The sequence below is a fragment of the Pinus tabuliformis genome, chromosome Q (assembly GCF_031772625.1).
Source record: "Pinus tabuliformis cultivar Carrire ecotype Pingquan chromosome Q, CPIR1, whole genome shotgun sequence".
Classification (NCBI taxonomy): Eukaryota; Viridiplantae; Streptophyta; class Pinopsida; order Pinales; family Pinaceae; genus Pinus; species Pinus tabuliformis.
In genome coordinates this window covers 1,347,685,667-1,347,708,606 of record NC_142296.1, presented here as the reverse complement: position 1 = coordinate 1,347,708,606, position 22,940 = coordinate 1,347,685,667, and the positions used below count along the sequence as shown (strand labels likewise).

Genomic DNA, 22,940 nt, shown 5'->3' with positions numbered 1-22,940 from the left:
GTTATTCCTGCCGGATTTCAACCGGAAAAACCCGCCGGAAAGGCTTTCAAAAAGTCGCGTTATAGACAACTGCTTATCCTGAAATTCAAGGGGCCCACCCGACACTCATGCATTAATTCCCCATCATTAAAACCCCCATCGTTAAAGGCATAGGGATGTGTGCATATTATAAATCCACGGTTATGAATATGTTTCGGATCCCCCAGCCCCTCCACATTTAACCAAAGGGGGGTCCGAAAAGTGGTTTCCACTTTTACTGTACTTCATAGCTGACAACCTCATGTAATTTTGGACCCCCCTCCCCCTAAACCTCTTACTGCCCACCTCATGTAATTTAGACCCCCCTCCCCCTAAACCTCTTTCTGCCCACCTCATGTAATTTCGGACCCCCCTCCCCCTTTCGGACCCCCTCCCCCTAAACCTCTTACTACCCACCCCCCTCCGAAACCCATAAATTGTTTCGGTTTGAATTTTATAAATATGGTGGGAATGGATTTCATGCGATTATGAAACAAATACAGTGTGGATGGGAAGCTAAGAAATGTTGTGTGGATGGCAACGCTAAGTAAATTCTATGTGGATGGAAGGCTAATTTAAAGAGATAACGTGAGACCAAGGATGGAAGGTTACTAAGTGGGTGAAATAATTTTACAGGCAAAGGAGTTAAACAATTTTACATGCACAAGGAGTAAGATAATTTACAAGGAAATTCATGGGTGTGGGAAAATAAATTCATGGGAGACAATAAGAGGGAGATCTTGCAATAGTATGTTCATCAAAGTAATGTACAGGTGAGGAAAAATAGAGCACTTCATGTAAACGAGTTTTACACATAAGAGGACAAGTCAAAATGAGTTTTTACATACAAGTAATATATTTTTGTTTTTACAAGGATAAAAGTCAAAACACAAATATTTTACGAGCCATGGATTTACAAAAAACAACACATGGTTTTGGAAATCCATCCAAAAATTTATAGGAGTAAAAGGAAATTTACGGGGAAAGTAAAAGGAAATACAGGACATGGTTTTCGAAAAAAACCCATGGATTTTTGAAACAATATATGGATTTGAAAACATGATGGATTTATACATCATCCTATTAAATATTTTGAATTATGAATTTCATTTAAATATTTGGAACTATTAATTTAAATATATTATTTAAATCCAAATATTTTGTGACAAAACAAAGTATTTAAAAGATGATGGGTAAGACAATGCACATGACAGCAAGATAAACAGGGACAACAATTCATATCCAACACAACATTTCATAACAAAATGCAGTAGAAAGAGGGACAACAGTGCTTATCAGCACAACATTTCACAACATAATGTAGTAGAAAGAGGGACAACACAAACATCTGCCCAAAATACAAACAACATTTCTCATTCAAAGGTCCAGTCACCACCAAAATGCCCAAAAACAACATATTTCCAGCCGTCAGTAAACCAATTCCAAATTTGAATGCACAATACTTGTAGGCAGTTTAGAATTTCTACCAGGAAAATTAGAGATGTTATCTTATCTTTAGTTTATTATGGAGGATTTCTCCAAAAATAGCCACAGTTAGCAACAATTCACTTTAAAGGCTGAACATAAGATCAGAAAACAATTCACTTTAAAGGCTGAACATAAGATCAAAAATAGTATAGACTTCGTATTACTTAGTTGTATTTTGGGAAATATCTACATGTTTTTGGTAGATATTGTTTGTGATAATTTTTATGCATATTTTTCATGAGATTATTAGAAAATATTATGTAAATCAATTCATTTTTGGGATTTGATATGAGTTTAGCAAAAGATCTCAGGATTTGGGATTTGATATGAGTTTAGTAGAAGATCTCGGGATATTTTGTAAATTAATTTATAAATACTTCATCTTCGGAAGTATTACAAGTTGTATTTTGGGAAATATCTACATGTTTTTGGTAGATATTGTTTGTGATAATTTTTATGCATATTTTTCATGAGATTATTAGAAAATATTATGTAAATCAATTCATTTTTGGGATTTGATATGAGTTTAGCAGAAGATCTCAGGATTTGGGATTTGATATGAGTTTAGTAGAAGATCTCGGGATATTTTGTAAATTAATTTATAAATACTTCATCTTCGGAAGTATTACAAGTTGATTTCCGAATGTAATTTCTTCTGCATATTGTATTTTTCAAAGCATTGGAGCATAAATAATACAAGGACCTTTCAGAGGATTCATGTGGTGTACTAAATGGTGATGTGTTTCTTTTGTTTATTTGTTTAAACATTGTTTTTCCTTTCTTTGTTATTCTAAATTTCTGAATTAATCAACAAAAACTGTGATAAATAGGATTGGTTACTTAGAGCACCCTATTTTGGCTGTTGATAATTTTAATATTCCACTGAAGTTAGATCAAGGAATTCTTAATTACTCCTTGGTTTCTACCAAACCTTACACTTCTGCTATTCCACAATTCATTTAACTTTTGAAAAGATCCACTTTGTGCAACCTAGCTTGCCTTGTGAGAACTCCTCTAAAAATTGATGCAAAACTCCAGTTTAGTTTACAAACTCCATAGCCCAATGGAATTATAACACTCAAATCAACCAAATCAATCAAATCAAAACAAACAAGTACAATCATAACTAGCCTAAAATTTACATAAAAGCAAAGCTACATTAAACAGAGAGATCCCTCTCTGAAGCTGGCAGGGCTAGCTCCCAACTTCCAAAGTGGTTTTGATGGATGACTCATATCATAAATTGTATGATGATATAAAAATCATATGTGGAATACCCAATCATGATCATAAATTTGTAAAATATTTTGAACATCAAGTAATAGGTCATGTCTTTCATGATGTTCTAGTTATCTATATGGAGAAGTTTTTCACTTCAAAGTCCCAATCAATTTCTAGTGCCTCCCTTGTTTTTCATGATTCCATAGCTCTTTGTCATGAAGATCAAGCTGATAATCCATTTCTAGTGCCCTTACAAGCTCTAGTTTTGATTCTTCTTAAGGACATTGAATGATCCAAGGTATTGGATCAAATTTTTGATTGGCTATATTAGATATTTTACATTGCATAAAGTCAAGCATTTGGTGTTAGAATAGGATTGTATATACATCAATAAGCTTATCAGGTAAGCATCTTTTCAGCATTCAAATTTTCAGTGTGCAACAGTGATTTCAGTGATTAGTTTGTAGTTTTACAGTTTGCAGTACAGAGTTCAGTTTGTAGTTTCAGTTCAGATTTCAGTACACAAATCAGATTTATGTTTAACATTTAGAATGGATGACTGAGGTTTTCAGTTGCAAAGGTTTTTATTGACAGAGCAAGTTGCAGATTTGGGATCGACCCAATGGATCAGGCTACTAGTCTACGGTGTTCTTGACACTTCACCATGAATTTCCATCCCTAGGTGGAGCCACTATTAGGGTCCTATAATTTTTATAGGATTTCTTGATTATAGCTTATCATTATTATGTTTGAGATGTTGGAAATAATATTTCCTCCTGCAAATTATTTCCAAAGCAACACCAAGTACTAAGAGTTAGCAAGATTTTTGTACATAAATGTTTGGATCAGATTAGACAACAGGTATTTTCATCAGAAAGAGCTCAGAAGCAGCTTTCCAATGATATATTATTCACTCAAATCCAATTCCTGGATCAAAGGAAAGAGCAAGTCACCAGAAAGCACATAAGAAGGCATAAGTGAGAAATAAATTATTTTGAAGTATTAAAATAAATGAATAAATATAAATTCTAAAAAACCTAAAAATCCCCTTATTCCAAAAGTCAAAGGGCCCACCCTGCACTCATGCATTAATTCCCCATCATTAAAACCCCATCGCTAAAGGCATAGGGATGTGTGCATATTCCAAAAGTCAAAGGGCCCAACCCACACTCATGCATTAATTCCCCATCATTAAAACCCCCATTGTTAAAGGCATAGGGATGTGTGCATATTATAAATCCATGGTTATGAATATGTTTCGGATCCCCCAGCCCCTCCAACATTTAACCAAGGGGGTGTCCAAAAAGTGGTTTCCACTTTTACTCTACTTCATAGTTGTCAACCTCATGTAATTTCGGACCCCCCTCCCCCTAATCCTCTTATTGCCCACCCCGAAGGGGTGTCCAAAAAGTGGTTTCCACTTTCACTATACTTCACAGTTGTCAACCTCATGTAATTTCAGACCCCTAAACCTCTTACTGCCCACCCCCCCCCTAAACCTCTTACTGCCCACCCCCCCCTAAACCTCTTACTGCCCACCATCCCTCCAAAATCCATTAATTGTTTTGGTTTGAATTTTATAAATATGGCGGGAATGGATTTCATGCGATTATGAAACAAATACCGTGTGGATGGGAGGCTAAGTAAATTTTGTGTGGATGGCAAGGCTAAGTAAATTCTATGTGGATGGGAGGATAACTTAAAGAGATCAGGCGAGACGAGGGATGGAAGGTTACTAAGTGGGTAAAAATAATTTTATAGGTAAAGGAGTTAAAGGTTACTAAGTGGGTAAAAATAATTTTATAGGTAAAGGAGTTAAATCATTTTAAAGGAGTAAGATAATTTTACAGGAAAAAGAAATTCATGGGTGCAGGAAAATAAATTCATGGGAGACAATAAGAGGGAGATTTACACATAAGAGGACAAGTAAAAATGATTTTTTGAGAGAAGCAATATATTTTTGTTTTTACAGGGATGAAAGTCAAAACACAAATGTTTTACTAGCTATGGAAAAAAAAGAAACACATGGTTTTGGAAATCCATCCAAAGATTTATAGGAGTAAAAGGAAATTTAGAGGGGAAGGTAAAAGGAGAAATAGGACATGGTTTTCAAAAACAACCCATAGATTTTTGAAACAGTATATGGATTCGAAAACATGATGGATTTATAAATAATTCTAATAAATATTTTGAATTATGAATTTCATTTAAATACTTGGAAATATTAATTTAAATATATTATTTAAATCCAAATATTTTGTGACAAAACAAAGTATTTAAAAGATGATGGATAATAAAATGCACATGACAACAAGATAAACAGGGACAGGATTGCATATCCAGCACAACATTTCAGAACATAATGCAGTAAAAAGAGGGACAACAGTGTATATCCAACACAACATTTCAGAACAGAATGAAGTAAAAAGAGGGACAACACAAACATTTGCCAGCAAGAGAAAGATCATTGCTCATTCAAAGGTCCAGTCACCACCAGAAATTTCTCCAGAAATAGCCACAGTCAGCCACAATTCACTTTGAATGCACAATACTTGCAAGCAGTTTCTAGTGGGCAAATTAGAGATGTTGTCTTATCTTTAGTTTATTATGTAGGATTTCTCCAGAAATAGCCACAGTCAGCAAAAATTCACTTTAAAGGCTGAACATAAGATCAGAAATAGTATAGACTTCCTATTACTTAGTTGTATTTTGGGAAATATCTACATGTTTTTGGTAGATATTGTTTGTAAGAATTTTTATTCAAATTTTTCTTAAGATTATTAGAAAATATTTTGTAAATCAATTCCTTTTTGGTTTTTGATATTAGTTTAGCAGAAGATCTCAAGATATTTTTTACATTTATTTATAAATACTTCATCTTCAGAAGTATCACAGGTTGATTTTCGAATGTAATTTCTTCTGCATATTGTATTGTTCAAAGCACTGGAGCTTCAATAATACAAGGACCTTTCACAAGATTATGTGGTGTACTAAATGGTTATGTGTTTATTTTGTTTATTTGTTTAAACATTGTTTTTCCTTTCTTTGTTATTCTAAATTTCTGAATTAATCAACAGAAACTGTGATAAATAGGATTTGTTACTGTGATCAAGGAATTATTAATTTCTCCTTGGTTTGTACTAAACCTTACACTTCTAATATCCCACAATTCATTTAATTTCTGAAAAGATCCACTTAGTGCAACCTAGCTTGCCGTGTGAGAACTCCTCTAAAATTGATGCAAAACTCCAGTTTAGTTTACAGACTCCATAGCCCAATGGAATTATAACACTCAAATCAACCAAACCAATCAAATCAAAACAAAAAAGTACAATCATAACTAGCCTAAAATTTACATAAAAACAAAGCTAAATTAAACAGAGAGATCCCTCTCTGAAACTGGCAAGGCTAGATCCCAACTTCCAAAGTGGTTTTGATGTTGTCCATTGTGTTTACTCCCTCAACCTCAAAAATATAGAACGAGAATAGCTACTAAACAACTTCCTATACTATTATTACTATTACTATGTACATTTATATTACAAGATTCATTTGCACCAACTAGAGAACAAGGAAGGAGATCCAACTGTGTATCAGGTGGGATGGGTGATGGTTGTGCTTGATAACACCTATGGTAAATTTCCAAGAAACAATTTCCAAATATTAGATCAGTAAAGGCAATAGGCTCATTATGGCCCTCAAGTGGTGTCACAATATATTTAATGTATTCTTCACTTTCCACTCGAATTTGGTTGTTTTTTCCCATATATGGAAGCCATAAATGTGACCAATTTGTAGCAAAATACCCTTGTAGTTTACTAGACTAGTCTCTACTCAAGAGTATGCCATAGGCTTCAGGGATGTCCACAATTACAATATTTATACATTGGTGAACTCGATGATCAAATGATAATCAGATAAGAACATTCTTGAGTTCACCAATAGCTTGGACAAGAGATATGTCCAGCTGAATGATTTGTGCATTAGTTTTATCCCATTTTGTGTATATTTTCTTAGCAATAGATAATGGTGTTACATTCATGAATTAACCAGAATTAACTAAACAATTATGGACATTGCAATTAAAAATTTGAAAAGTCAACAAAAATGGAGGGAAGAGAGTGTTAGCATCTAATGTTATAGTGTTAACCACAAATTCAAGGGAACTAGAAGATTTACCAGACACCTTTTGAGAGGAAGAAGCTTTGTCACCTCGCGAAGGTTGTGAAAAGGATTGAATGAGTAGTTCACGTTGTCATGCTATCTTAGCAAGCTCAAAGATAGAAATATTGGCTCAAGCTCTCTTCAAATCTTCAACTATGTTATAATCAATTGTTTCACTTTCAGGGAGTGCTAAAGTGTATGGAGGAGTAGCTATATTTGACCCTTATGGATTGATGGAATTACTTTTGTTACTGGAGGAAGTTTTCTTAGAAGAAATTGCATTTACAAACTTACTTTGTGTAATCTAAGTAGGATTAACCAGTGGTGAGATCCTTCTTAATAGTTGCTCCAATTTTTTCTTGTCACTTCCTGTTAAGAAATGGGCCCTTGGCTCCTCAAGTTATATTGACCATTTTGTTTCTGAGGGGGGCCTCACTTTGAGGTGGTACTTGAACACTCTTCCTGTCAGCATTAAAAATCCAATCAAAAGCATTCACTACATAACCAATACCTGTGATTTCTTCGGCTGTTGCAAGTTCCTTTGTTTCTTCTATTTTCTTGGAATTCTCATCTACTAGTAAGGAATCAATAATGTGTGTGGCTAGAGCATTCATGTTGTGGTTCCACTGCGGGCATGTCTTTTCTGAATGATATTCCTGTTGGAAAGAGAAATAATTATCCATGCCCATACTTTCAATATTCGATACAACATTTGAACTGTGGGCAGATTTAGCGGGTTGATTGTTGTTGTTGTTATTATTCGTTCAAAATGGAAAATACTTGGGAGGCTTGCTATTGGTGGAAGTCTCGCTTGACCTTCTTTCTAATTCTAAAACTTCATTGATGAGTGCTTTTAAAGTCTTGGCCAAGCTTTCAATATCTACGGAATCATTTTATTTAGCCTTACTTGAAGAAGGTTGAGACTTCCTGCCAATCTCCTTGGAGTCTTTAGATTCATCGTCATCATAAATAACTCCAATAGCATGCAAGTCTTTCTCCACGACTTTTGCTTCTGCAAATTTTAGAGATAGTGTCTCCTCTGCAACTCTTTTAACAAAAGAGGAAATGTTTGTGGGAAAGATAGTTGTCTAATAATCAATAGTGATAGAGTCATGAGGTTGCGTGCCCAAGGGAAACTTGTTCAATATGTGATTGAAATTTTGATTAAATTCTTTTACTTTCTCCTTTCCCCCCATCTTATTGTTTCTGATATATTTTAATAACATGGTGGGAGTCTTGTCATCAACGAATTTATCCAAAAATAATTTTTTAAACTCCCTCCAACCATGGACTGAATTGACAGGTAAACTATGGTACCATGTTGTTTCTCTACCTTCTAGTGTAAAAGGAAAAATCCTACAAGCAACATCATCAAATAATGCCTCTAACATCCATAGATGCATGTAGAAATCATCGATATAATATTTTTGCTTTGTCTTCTTGTCTAGATCAAAATTTGATAACATATTTTTTTTTTATGTTTGGGCATTTTATGAAGGTTATGTGGAAGAGAAAGAGGCCCTTGGGCCATCCAATCCACGTTCTGGACAACCATGTCTTCGTCTCTTGTTTCCTCCTCCTTTTCAGAATTAGATGAGCCTTCTACTACACCATCTAAACCATAGTTTAACTCAAAATCAGTTCTCAAATGTTCTTCGGCAGAAAGAACGATGTCTTCCTTGTACCGTTCATTAATGGGTGCAAGTGGATCTTTCTTAACTATGTCTTCACATGACTCTTCTAACTATTCGAGAGTGGAAAAAACCAAATCTTCCATTCACACAACTAGTACACTGGTACAAGTTGTTTCTTTCTTCTTAGGATGATGTGGGAGATTATGAGTGACATGGAGTAAACCGATAGCTTTTGCAAACTGATGGGTTATAGGTCGAATCGCTCGAAGTTGTTCATAGGTGACCTCGTAAGAAAACTTCAGACCAAGCTAAGAAGACCCCCCTACTTCAAAAATAGGAGTTGGAATGGAGGTCAGAATATTGATACCTTGTCCAGAAGATGAATTATTAGGATGTGTGGAGTTATGAGCCATAAAAAATTGGTTTCCCTCCTTCTAGCGCCAAAATGTTTACAGTGATGGATACCGCCAACATATAGGGGATCTCCTTGATATAAGGTCCAAATTAGACCTCACACTATTTCGTATAGGAGTCCCGTCTGGAATATGGCCCGACTATTGTTTACTTAAAGATATGCCTTGGCTTTAGCAGTGAACATAAGAGAGAAGTGCACATGTTCTTTTGAATGACCAAGAGAGTGTGCCTTGTGAATGTTAGATTGTAGATGTATCACGGTTCTTTCACTTCATAGGGGAAGTAAAGTGATCCTCTAAAAGAGAAGTAATAGTACTACCCTAATGGAGACATGCACAAATGAGAAAGGCTTTCCTAACATCAAGCAAAATAGTTCACATAGATGCAATGATCATTACAATCATTACAGCACATTACCAATAAGTTAAGCACCAAAGTCATTGAAATAGTTCAATTACTTCAGTACATGTGAAAGTAAACATGAACCATAAACATTCAAAGAGTAGTCTTAAAAGATCCATAATCCATGTATGAAAATGAGCTAGCCGAAAGGCTTCAAGTATTAAGAAAAATTTTCCAAGATACATAAGTACAATAAACATCACTAGCTCCAATAGTGGAGTGTTAGAGCCACTACTTTCTCCCCAAAAGTATTAACTCTCTCTCTAATGACTTGTGGGAGGATCCAAGGTTAAATTTCCTTTGCATGAGTAATGAGGATTATTTTATAACTCTGGACATGACCTTTCACATCCTCATGACTCTGGACTTTCCAATTCATAATGACCTTTGGACTTCTACAACCTTTTGACTTCCAAATGACCTTTGGAATTACATATGACTCTTGGTATTACATGTCTTTTGGACTTCCATGGCTCTTTTGTCCATACATGACTCTTGGACTTCCAGTTATTTGTCTTTACAATGGCTACATTATTACATCATAACTTCTACGTCATCATGTGATGGGACAAGACAAGTCACTATTATTGATGACTCAGACTTATAGTGACTGATGACATGGACTTTCTTCAATTGGTGACATGGTTGCCACTCATGTCTTTATTCTGCATACAACTTCCAATCGTTGATGTCTTCACCCTCCAAAGGGTATTTGATCTTATGGAGTATTCAAGGTGCTTCGATCGTCAAGATTTCAATATATTCTGTGTTTTACATGCTTCCTTTGGATGCCTTCTTTGCTCGATCTTCTTCATGCATGCTTCCCATGCTGTTCTTGGAATACCTGTAACTACAATCACTCATGACAAGCAACCATTAGCCTGAAAATATCCTAGTCTAACATGTTTCATGCAAATTTTATGTTCATGACTTAATCATGAGCTTGGGAGAGCAAGGAGAGCATCTGGGCACAAGGGCGCACTTTGAAAGGCTGAAGGGATGAAGGGAAGGAGCTTTAGGGCTTTGGGATGTGCCCATGCAATAAAGGGAGAGATACACTCAAGGGAGGGTGTAGGGCATATGTCTGAAGGATGAAGGAGGAGGCTTTTGGATCCCAAGTGCATTGTGCACTCAAGGGAGGCAAGGAGCGTGTATTGCGTAAAGCTAAAGGTTGAAGGGAGAGGCTTCAAGGCTTCGGGGTGCACTCATGCATTGAAGAAATCAAAGGAGGGTGTAGGGCACAAAGTTGAAGGACGAAGGATGGGGCCTCAGGGCTTCAGAGTGCACTCATGCACTCAAAGGTCCAAGGAGGATGCAAGGTGCATTGATGGAGACTGAAGGATTTGAGCTTTAGGTATTTGTGGTTTTCTCCTGCGCTCAAGGAGGACGCACTTCTTCGAGTCGAAGGAGAGGGCTCAAAGGAAGACTCGATTTTTCAATAGGTGCAGTTTAGAACAAGGAAGGGGAAAGATACTTAGGAGTGCACCATGCACTCTTGGAGGGTGCTAGGCACACTTTTGAACAATCAGGGATTCCCGATCAAGAATTAAGAGTGCACTTATGTGCTTCTTGCCTTAATGGGTTCACTTTACAACAGAAATTTGTCTAAGTCTGGAGGATCGAACAAGGGGCGAACACAATGAGTTTTGACATAAGATCATGTGTGACACATACCAAATCATCAAGAGAACTTAGGAAAGCTTGAACAAAGATAAATAAACATCAAATTTCCACTTTACATACATTCCCCAAGTCCAATGAATGAAGTGTGTGCGACTGCGACAAAAAATTGTCATTTTATAAAAACAAAGGTTTTAAGACCATGAAATACACTAAAAATGTTTTAATCAATGTGATGACACATAAGGATGATAAAGAACACTTGAAACACATATATTTACTTTAAACAACACTTGACGACTAAGGCAACACTAGATATGACAGTGAAGTAGGCTCTAAAATTCGAATGTAGTGAAATTTTTTAAGGGTGTTGTAGTAGCGACAACAAGAACCTATTCACTAGATAACTCTAAATGATAGGAGTGTTACAAATCCTCCCATAAAGCCCTTCAAATGGGCTCATTCTTAGCGATTCTTGATACCCATTATTGTACGAAAATTCCACAAGTGGAAGGTATTCTTCCCACTTCTTAGCTTGGTGCATTACATACATTCTTAGCATGTTTTCCAAAGTTTTATTTGTTCTCTCTATTTTCCCATCGGTCCGGTGATGATATGATGTGCTAAATGCTTGTTTTATTCCCAGGCATACAAATAATTCTCTCAATTTTTTTGAAGTGAATTTGGCATCTCTATCTCAGATATTTTTCTTGGAAACTCAATGCAATCTCACAAACTCCTCTATGAAATGTTGAGCCACCTCACTAGTTGATTTTGTAGATTTATCAACCACGAAGTGAGCCACCTTTCTCAACTTGTCAATGACTACCATGATTGAATCATGTTGTTTCAGATTCTTTGGAAGCCGTGTAATAAAATCCATAGAAATCACATCCCACTTCCATGCCGGAACAAAAATAGGTTGCAGTAAACTAGATGGGTGCTTGCACTCAAATTTTACTTGTTGGCACTCTATGCACTTGGAGATCAATTTTTCCACCTCCCTTTTTAATTCAGGCAAAAAATAAAATTTATTGATGGTTATCAATGTCTTTTGACAGCCTGGGTGGCCAAAGTATGACTTGGCATGAAACTCCTTTAATATGAGTTTCTTCAAGTTGTTGTTGTTTGGAACATAAATTTTGCTTTTGAAGTTAATCAACCCTTTTTGTGTAAGGCAATAGTTTTTACCCTCATTTCCTTGAGGGCCTTTTTGTAGCTTCTCTTTTAATTGTTGATACTTTTCGTCTTATCATTTAGCAGTTTTAATATTTTCTTCAAGATAAATTTTGTAGGAACTTATATATGATATATGATGTAGTTGCACTCTCCTGCTAAGTGCATCAACCACTTTTTTATCCTTTCCTTTTATATATTTGATTTCAAAGTCAAATTCACTAATTGTCACCAACCATCTGCCTTGCCTTGCATTTAACTTGGGTTGTTCAAACAAATACTTTATCTCTCCATGATCAATCATTAGAGTGAATTTTCTACTAGGAAGATAGTGTCTCCACATTTTCAGTGCATGGATGATGGAAGCCAATTCCAAATCATGAGTTACATAATTCTATTCATGCTCATTGAGATTTCGTGATTCATAACAAACCACTTGGTCTTCCTATATCAAAACTCCACCAAGTCGCTCTTGCAAGCATCCATGCATACGATGAAATCCTTTTTAGGATCTGTTATCCTTAATACTGGTGTATCCATTAACAATTACTTAAGCTGATTTAAGATTGCAACACAATCAATTGTCCATTCAAAACTATTTCCTTTCTTTTGCAAAGCAATGATTGGACAACCAATATTGGAGAAATTCTTAATAAATCTACTATAATAGACTGCCAGTGCCATGAAGGACCTAACTTCAGCCACATTTCTAGGTGTTTGCCATTGCATGATAGCCTCAATTTTTTCTGAATCAATTTTTACTCCCTCCCTTGAGATGATGTGTCCCAAGTAATGAATTTGTGACTGATAGAATTTTCACTTGCTAAGATTTGCATAAAAATTATGCTCTCTTAGAAATTGTAGTGTTGTGGCCATATGTTCTTTATGCTCCTCCTTGGTCTTTGAATATACCAAAATGTCATCAACAAAGGCTGTGATGAACTTATTTACATAGGGGCATAGCATGTTGTTCATGAGGCACATAAAAGTTGTAGGTGCATTGGTAAAGCCCAAAGAGAACTACCACAAATTCATAATGGAAATATCTTGTTCTGCAAGTTTTTTCATGGACATCCTCATCCTTTATATGCACCTAATGATAGTCTGGTCTCAAATCAATCTTGGAGAATATTGCTACTCCTCGCAACTGGTCAAATTAATCATTAATTCACAACAATGGATACATGTTCTTGATGGCCACCTTGTTCAATTTTTGGTAATTAATGCACAACTTGAGTGTGTCATCCTTCTTAATAAATAGAACTGGTTCTCCCCATGGAGAGACACTTGGCCTTATGTAGCCCTTGCCCAACATCTCCTTGAGTTGTAGCTTTAGCTCTACTAATTCTAAAGTGCTCATTCTACAAAAAGCTTTGGATGTTAGAGTTTTCCTTGGCACTAATTCGAAGGAAAAGTAGACTCCTCAATGAGGAGGCAAATGAAGAATCTCTTCAGGGAAAACATATAAAAACTATTTTAAAATAGGGTATTTCCTTAGGATATCATTGTCATCATTCTCAACACTGTAATTAGCTTCAGCGCTATTGGATATTTACACTGCAAACCAAAGGCATCCTTTTCTATGGATTCTTTTGTCTTGCACAACTTCAATTTATCTCACCGAAGTGGAGTTTTTCTTTCGACACAATATTCTATGCTTTCTAGCTTCATTCAGGCATTCTATGGTCTTCTCAAAGCATTCGACCTTAGTTCAGTGCTCATATAACCAATCCATTGTTGAATTTTTAACTATAGTCGGTCTTCATAATGTACATTGGGTCACTTGATGTAATTGTATTTATCATTGTAAAGCATATTTACAAATGCTTGAGTCAAAGGAAACTTTATGTTGAGTCAAAGTCCCATTGTGAGCTTTAAAAGATGAAAATTTGAATTTTTTCAATGTAAATTTTGGCTCCAAAAGTGGCAATTTCGCTTCCCTCCAAGCCAAGTTAGCCTTGGCCAAGAGATAGGACCATTCACCTAAGATAAACTACTATATAAAGGCATATCGACCTCCTCCATTGACATATTCACATTCTCACACGCAACACAATTTTAAGGAAAGTGAGCAAAGGACAAGAAGGATGAATAAGGACAAAAAATAAGGCCAAGCTTTTCTGTCTTCTCTCTCTCTATCAACTCACACATGTGGAGTAATCTCTTTCTCTATGGTCTGCATTTTTCTAGGGAAATTATTGCATGGGGGTGAAATTCTGGGGCAACTAGCTATTGCACGAGGGCCACAATTATGGAAGTCTAGGATCACAAGAAAAGTGCAATATCATATTCGGTGACATGACTTGGAGGAGAATACCAGGTTTAACACAGGGTCTAGGTGTGTCTCTCATTGAATAAGAAGAATTTATCTATTGAAAGGGTTCTTGGGTTTTTGGGTTTTTCCCCATAGTGGGTTTTCCCAAGGTAAATCTTATGTGTTGTGATCTCCATTGTTCTATTTTTATTTATGGTTGAATTTATGAAGTATAATTGTTGAATGATATATTTGAATAAGCTAAAAAAATATTTGCATCAAAATTAATTATCAAAATCTCAGAAATATTGTGCTAGCCCTAATTACACTAATAAAATCAACATGCATGCCCAATAATATGTTATATGCTCCCAATGGTAGCACACTGAGGTTTTCCACCATTGGAATCCAATTTAATTCGATTGGGTAAGACTTCACCCAATATTGAACCCTTATTTTCATCCCCATGGCTAGTTTAACTTGCCAAGGCTCATCGTGTGCTTCCTTCTGTAATGCACATTTATCAACAACAACGGGATTGATGTAACTAAAATTTGAACCAAGGTCAATAAAAATCAAAATGATTTGGTCATGGAGCATACCTTCCATCTATATAATAATTTATTGATGATCAACTTGGAGATTATCCACTGTTGTGTAAATTCTAGGTATACTTTGAGTTATGTCCTTGATTGTCTCTGCCTCTTCTGCATTGCACAGTCTCGGGCCAACATGCTTGCACTGTGGGAAATATTTCCTTAGGTGATTTTCTCCACAATTATAGTACTTATATGGACCCTTCCCATAACTTTTGGCTTCATCTTCGGTAGAATGGCCTCTGTTGGTAGCGTTGGACTTATGTTGGCTTTCTTGGTTAACAGGGGTCACACTTCCTCCCTTGGTTTCCTTTTTACTTTTCCCTTCCTGGAAAATATTCATGGAACAATTTTACACAAGATTCACATTCCTTATTGTCAATAGGTGTCAGTAAATAACACAAAGACCAAATATTCCAACAATTCTGCACAACAAAATTATCCATTTATAGAGATTTCAATCACTTCATGCGCATGTAGGCTTAAGATATTTCAAGATTAGTACATCCACAAGTAATGGACCATATCACAAGATATTTACACAATCATTTACATTCTTCATTTATGTAGGAACAACACTCCGTGAGATTGGCATGACATTATTTCCATGCAAATAACAGAAACATAGTAACAAACTCAAGAACAAAATAGAAGAGTGAACTTATCTTATAAGAGATCTAAAAAATGAGAGTGGGACTCTAACTCTCCACCAAACCATAACCAAGCTAAAACCATAGTTATTTTTAGTTTTCACCCCCGATTCAGATTCCAGTGCTTGAGGTGGAGTAATTCTGAGGAATTTTAACCAACAAAACAATTGAAATAGGATACCACATTACCTTCATCCACCAGCTACACATGTTATCATTCATTATTTTCAAGCATAATCACATCCATACCAGGGTATCATAGTGTGGAGAGTTTTTAGCTCACATTCAGGAGAAGGGAGTCCACATTAAGGAAGATTCATTAGTGGATAAGTTATTGTAGGAGCATAGAAGCCATTTTTACCAGATAATTCATTAGTGAGAGCATGCACCACTACTATCAACACCCAGTGGTTCATCAACTCCCCAAGTACCTAGGTGCTTCTCTCCTAGGCATTGGTTCATCAATTCAAAAGCTTTGAGTGGTTCTTCAGCCTTCAGGAAAGCCACTGCTCTTCATGTTGTTTTTCACCCACAAGCCTCTTTGAAGGTTCCTCCACTAGTTCAATTACTACAAAGCTTTATCACTGTGTGTTTTGATCATTGCTTTGTTGACTCTCTTACTTTACATAGGCATGAGAGTGAGTTCTATGCCTCTCCACTGCATAGACGTGAATTCTTGGTTCTCCCTCCCACCAACCTATTTTTTTGTGCCTCCCCACAAACCAATCCTTTGTCTCTTTCCAATGATCCACACACTCAAACTTCCTTGGAAATCATAGCCCATGTTGTCTCCAATATGTTTGTCCTATTATTGCTTTCTATTGGGGCTTATAGGACACCTGGGCCTATCCTTGTCTTTTCAGATAAACTTAATGCACAATTAGCTCATTTAAACCTATCAACCAACCCATTGTTGATGTATTTTTATTTATTTTTAATTCCTCGAGCGATCTCCCTCCCTAAGAAATTGGAATTTGTGTTCCTTCTCTTAGCCTTTAATTTAATTACAATTGACCAGGGGATGTCACAAGTTTAGTCACACGTAGTAAAATGAAGAATGTGTAGATTCATACCCATTATTTGAGATAGATGATACATGATGTTGTTGTGTCTCTTATGTATTATAATATCACTAATTAGGTTGTTGGTATCTTTACAATGCCTCACACTAAAGCTATGTTTGTGAAACAATGAATTATTTTTGGGCTTCAAGAAGCTAGAATTGTGGGGGCTGTGTAATGAAGATAATTTCACCCTCTTAAATATTTAAAGCATTATGTTGTGGGGTAGTGTTGGAATAATAATATAATCAGGTTCACCACACCTTTGGGTTTTGTAGAGATAGTCAATTGATAGTCAATAATTTAATAGGAAAGTTGAATGAACATTTGGCTTTTCAGTTAGATCAACCATGGACATTGACTAATCAATAGGTTATTGAAGAATTCAAGGAGTTCAATATGTGACTTAACCAATCAAAGTGGACCATGTTCTCCTTGCTTAAAGGGAGTTATTTACACTTTTGTATTGTATATAGACGATCTTATGGATTGATATCATGAAAGTTCTTTGGTTCTTTGTGTCTCCAATTATATGTTGACTGCCTCTTCTTTGATTGTACAACTCATTTTATCTATTAATTCGTTGATTCAACAACAAAAGAATGATAGAAAAATGGAGAGTAAAGTTAGTAGATATGCTTATGAAGCAACAAAAAAAAAGGTGGTGCCTTGATTGAAGTCATAAGAAACGATATGTTAGATATATGTTAGAAAATGTAAAGCGGTGGATATCATATCTTATTTTCCTTAACCTTGATAATGCTTGTGAATCTTTAGTTATCTTCTTTAGTTAGATACTTCATCAAACAATATTAAGAACAGTAACAATAAAAAAATAGGACACAAATATAGAATCTCAGCCAAGGCAAACCCCCTCCAAGGGAAAAACCCAAAAACTCTTCTCTTCTTAGAATATACTTCAAATGAGATACAAAGACCCAATCCCTAAACCAATTCCTTCTCCCAGCATCAAGTCACCCTTCTTCAAGACCTTTCTTGAATCTACACCAAACTGCTACACACTACAACTTCGACCTTGTAACAACCTCCTCCCACATCTACCCAAGTAACTGACGAACGGGGGTAAATATATGATGAAGAGTTACTATGATATGATTCAACTCCCTATGTGTTAGTTAAGGAAGTGGAACCGACGGAACAAAACAACACATACCTTCCAGACCTATTGCAGAAACACCAGGAGCCATCCAAACCTTCCAGGTGACTAGCCTCTAAGACAAACTAACTCTTTGCTGCATTAATCCCCCATTCAATCCCATCAACTGGGCATGAGTGCCACTGGGACCCTCCAGTACCTCCCAAAACATGGGTATGCCTGCGATTGGGATTTTTTGAAGCAGTTATGTGCCTGTGACTCCGACTTTTGTGCCACTTTTTCAAGCTCAGGGCACTACTTAGAAATCCATGACACTTCCAGAAGTGAAATATAACAACAGAATAATGATACATATGTAATTACTTGAACAAGGACTTAACTTGACCCCTACTAGCCATGACAAGCATTTTGTCAAACATGTCACAAATATGCATTCTATAGGTTTAAACAACAAATCTGAGCATAGGGGTCTCATTACATTATAATCACTAAGAAGCAATGATGCCTCATCACAATAACTAAATTACCATCTATTAAGTTACATATTCATTGTACATTCAGTCATTAACCAAAACATGATGAGATCCATACATTTTCACTGTCATAAAAATCATTCATAACCAACAGAAATATCAGGGATATAACAACCATATAAGCCACATATAAATAAGAATATTTACCCATAAAATAACATGGAGAAAGAGAGCTCTTATTGATGATTTCATAATTTTACCATCTATGGGACTTACACGAACCACCCAACCCTAGACTAGGTTGAACCAAATCTTTCTTTCATCTAGTTGTTGGTGCACTAAGATGTCTTTTTACAGGCAATCTTAATTCCTACATTAATTGTCATCCCAAGGTAAGTATTTTTATCTCAAGAGTGTCAGCACAATCTATGCAATGAATTCAGAGATCAGCTAAAGGTAAATCGTTGCAATCACTAATAACTATCTCTTCAACTTAAGTCACACAACTCTTAAAGAAATAACTATGGGAGAAATGACTATGAAATAACTCTTAACACACTCTGCAATTTCGTTTACCTATTTCAAAATTAAATGAATCTAAATGCAAATGCAAAGAATCACTCTTGGCAATCTTCAAATAGAATTAAAGCTAACTCACTAGATCAAGAAAAAAAACTGTAACAACTGAACAACAATGTTAATCTATCACAAATCAGAATTGAATGGAAAAACCTAATTGAACAGCAATCTCGATTGAACGACAATTCTCAATTGAACAACAATCTCGATTGAACGACAATGCTTAATTGAACCGCAATCAAGCAAATATGATAAATGACTTCTAAACAACAACTATTTTCTGTCAGCGGACTATGGAAATTAATTAACACTATCTCTAAGATATATGGTATCATAACTTAGAAGGAACAACAATCTACTCTGAAACTAATATAACCAATCAAATCAAAGCATTATTCAAATACATCACACGACTAAGTATGAATCGAAATGAACAACAACATGAATTGGAATAATCAATCCTCATGATAAGCAAAATAATATTAACTGAACATTAGCAATCAATAAAGATTCAAATGGAAAGATTATAACACAAGAAAGCAGTAGAATTTCTCTTGACCGGGCCCAGAGTCACCAAAAGTCTCCGCTAAGGAATACTCATAATATAAGTGAAGATCAAACACAATCTTTCATTAATATGAGTAACCAGATTACAACGTCACTGAGATAACAGTAGGATATGTCTCAAAAATAATGATTATACATTACATAAGTTTGAACTGAACTTCGTTTGCCTTTCGGCCTTATATATAATAGTAAAAGAGAAAACTAGATAAAAGTGAATCCTCGGGATCATGGGATCTTGAGGATTTCACTATACATAATCTGATTCGTTCATGAAATAGTATTGGTCTATCTATTCTCTCGCTGCCTTGCCTGAATCGGACACTGTCTTTCCCTTTTATGGCCTAGTGCTGCTCTATCAAATGAACGGCTATTGACCAATCCGCGTCTTCTGCACACAAGGATACTAAAAAGTCAGTTTCCAGTGCTATATTTATCTAATTTGTTACCAAGTGCTTTCATCCAACTTTAGCTATAATTTCCTTTATTTCAGTTCATAAGCAGAGATAATCGTGCAAGGATAAATACGAAATAAAGCAATTACTGAGGAGAAACCTTTTTTTTAACCAACATACTCCCCAACTTACCTTGTTGCATGTCCTCTTGCAATTAAATAGTTGATGTGTAGCTGAGTTAGGGACTAGGAAGAATATACCTCCTCCTTATAATGTCTGAAGCCATTTTTCTTCTTTAATATAAAAAAGCCTAGGTAACATCTTGATCCTTCAAGGTGTAATCACAACGATACTTATCTAGAGGATACCATATGATTGGAGTCCTATATCAACATCCTATCCATTCAGGTCCCATAGTCAAAATCATATTACTGTATTTATAGAAATGAGAGGAGGTGGATTTAAAGTTCCGATATCCAAATGGTTCTTGATTTCTAACAGTAATGCTGGAGGCTTCCCACCTTTGTCTAGCTGCAGACAAGGCTTCCTCCTTAATCTCTTGGAAGTACTCCTTTCCAGCTTGTATAACATCTATATGGAATGGCCCCAGTTGGCCTATAACACCAGCTCGTTTCATGAATTTCTTGTGTTTACTCAAGAGCTACAGGGGTTTGGTTGGTTCTCCTCTCACCCATAGGTCAATTCCTTCTTCACGCCTCCTAAAAGTATTGTGGGCCTTGGCCCACTTGAGTTGATTAGTAGCGAAAGAGAGAAATTCCTGGAGTTGTACATCCCCTATAAAGGGGCCAGGGTTACTATCCCTATCGTCTTCTAGAAAGAAATTGTGCATATACAACTCACAAAGGAGGTGTTGTACTTGCTCGTTCTGTTCTCTAAAACATTTGACAAAATCTGGGGTGGTTTTGATTTCCACAGGCTTACCCGCCTTAGCAGCTTTTCTTTTCAGCAGGAGGAAACTTTCTAGGAGGTATAAGGCATAATTTTTAGTAGGGGCTCTACATGAAAATGTGTTTGAATAGAGAGACCAGACAATTTCCAACTACTCTTTAGCCTTCTGTAATTTCTCCCGTGCTTTCTCAACCCTTTCTGTTTAGCCCTGAACTGAGCAAAGGTTTCATCTTCAGTTATGGTTAGTGCGACATACTTTTTCTTTAATTCTTGATGTATATTCAGGGGCACTACCTCATCCTTGTACTGGGCTGATTCCTGTTGTGCCTTTAGTAATTCATTCTGTAGTCTGCTAATAAATGCTTCCCTAATTATATAGGCAGGTGTTTCTTCAGTTTGTGTTTCTACTTCCTGGGTCTCCATGGGATCGGTATGAACAATGGCTTCAACTGCCTCTCGAATCATGCAATGGCCAATTGGAATTTCCTCTTCAGCATCTATTTGAACAACAGTATCCATGGTAGGGTGGTCCGTTTGGGTCTCCCGTGAGAAAACACAGGGTCCTCAGTTTGCATTTCAGTGTCTTCTACAAGGCACGACTCTATTTGAGTTTCCTTTGGACAGGCCAAAAGATCCTCAGTTTGGGTCTCAGCGTTCCTTCCAGAACAATGTTCTGTCTATGTGCCTGTGGTCTCTTTTTCTACTTTCAAATTCTTGGCTCTAATGGCCTCCTTTAACCACTGCCTTAGTTTCCCAATTATTCACTTCTGTTTCCTATACTTCTTAAGTACTTTTCTGAGCCTATCCCTATAGGACTTCTTTATCCTGGGACTTCCAACCGGTGATGGGTTAACTGCATTATCCTCTAGTTCCTGTATAGGTGGTAATGTGTCGGCATCAGGGAGGGTTCCATCTGGAACTGTATCTCTCGAGGGAGCTTCATCTTCTAACTCTACCTTATCATGGATTTCTCTTTCAGGAGATCCCAATACAATGGTGTCTCTTGAACAATTGTCATTCTCCGGGTTTTCTTTTGGGTAGGCCTCATCCTCAGGGGACTTAGAAAAAATAGTGTTACCTGGTTGATTTTCATCTACCAGGGTTTCATTTACAGGGTTTTCTTTAGCTGGGGGGTCCACTGGACTGGTGTCTACTGCCCAATTTCCTCCTTTAGTGACATCTTCTTCATGTATCTCCGCTTCAAGGGGTTTTTCCATAGAAGGAATTGGTTCCCTCTGTTCTTCCATGAAATCAGTGCATGGCAAAGTTTTCACATGACCAGGGCTGTCAGTAGGGGTAGACAGGTTAGGGGTGTCATTTTGTTCCTCAGTATTCCCGGATTACCTTCTCCAAATATCCCCATGTCTTCCAATATCCTAGCCACTTCCTCCTCATATTCTTGCAAAGGAGAATTTTGCAAACTTGCAGGTGGTGTGTGGGATGGTCTAGCCTCATCTACTTGAATTTGGATGCTTTGTTGGGCTCTCACTCTCACGAAGCACCTACATTTTCCTGGGTTCAGGGGCACAGAGGAATTCTTTCTTTTTAGTGTCTTTCTCAGACCTGGGGTTCTTGGCCCTTACTGCTTTGTTATCGTGTTTTCTGGGGGTGGAGCCAAAGTAGGATTTATAACATTATCCCAATTTAATTGCTGATGGGCTAGTTCGTTCATAATAATTAATTTAATCAGTCAATGATGACTAATTACTTTGTGTGGGTCCTTGGTTGTCCTAACTCGACAGGTGACATCATGTAATAGGGAATTCAAGTAAAACAACAAATTAACTTAAATTTTCTCTTTTAAAATGGCTAGAATTTTCAGTTGGCGGGACTTTCCACATCGTGTCGACTGTCATGGGTAATGTATCTTTGCACGATGACAGCTAATTCTTGCCACGACTGCCTTAATGTCGAAGGATGGATCCCTTTTCCTACTTGCACCAGTTGCTCTCTTGGATCCTAGAATACTTCAATCGCATTGTGTAGAAGGACATGTTTTTATGTCCATTTGGTTCCTTCAGCCGGAAGTCCAGTGACTTCGGCTATGACTGCTTCGAAAATTTTTATACTTCTGCCTCTGACTGTGGTGCTACCATTCTGCAAATTCTACAGAAATTCCAACGTCAACCCCTCATGAAAATCCTGCAACCTATTCAGATATTGCAGCCATCATACGTGCTCGAGAATTGCACAAGCTTGATCTGA

The 22,940-nt window shown here is 36.5% G+C and overlaps 1 pseudogene; it reads right to left on the bottom strand.

Moving 5' to 3' along the window:
* LOC149224881 (uncharacterized) overlaps window positions 1–21,254 on the bottom strand; it is a 197,258-nt pseudogene extending 176,004 nt beyond the window's left edge.
* Window positions 21,255–22,940: the final 1,686 nt, after the last annotated feature.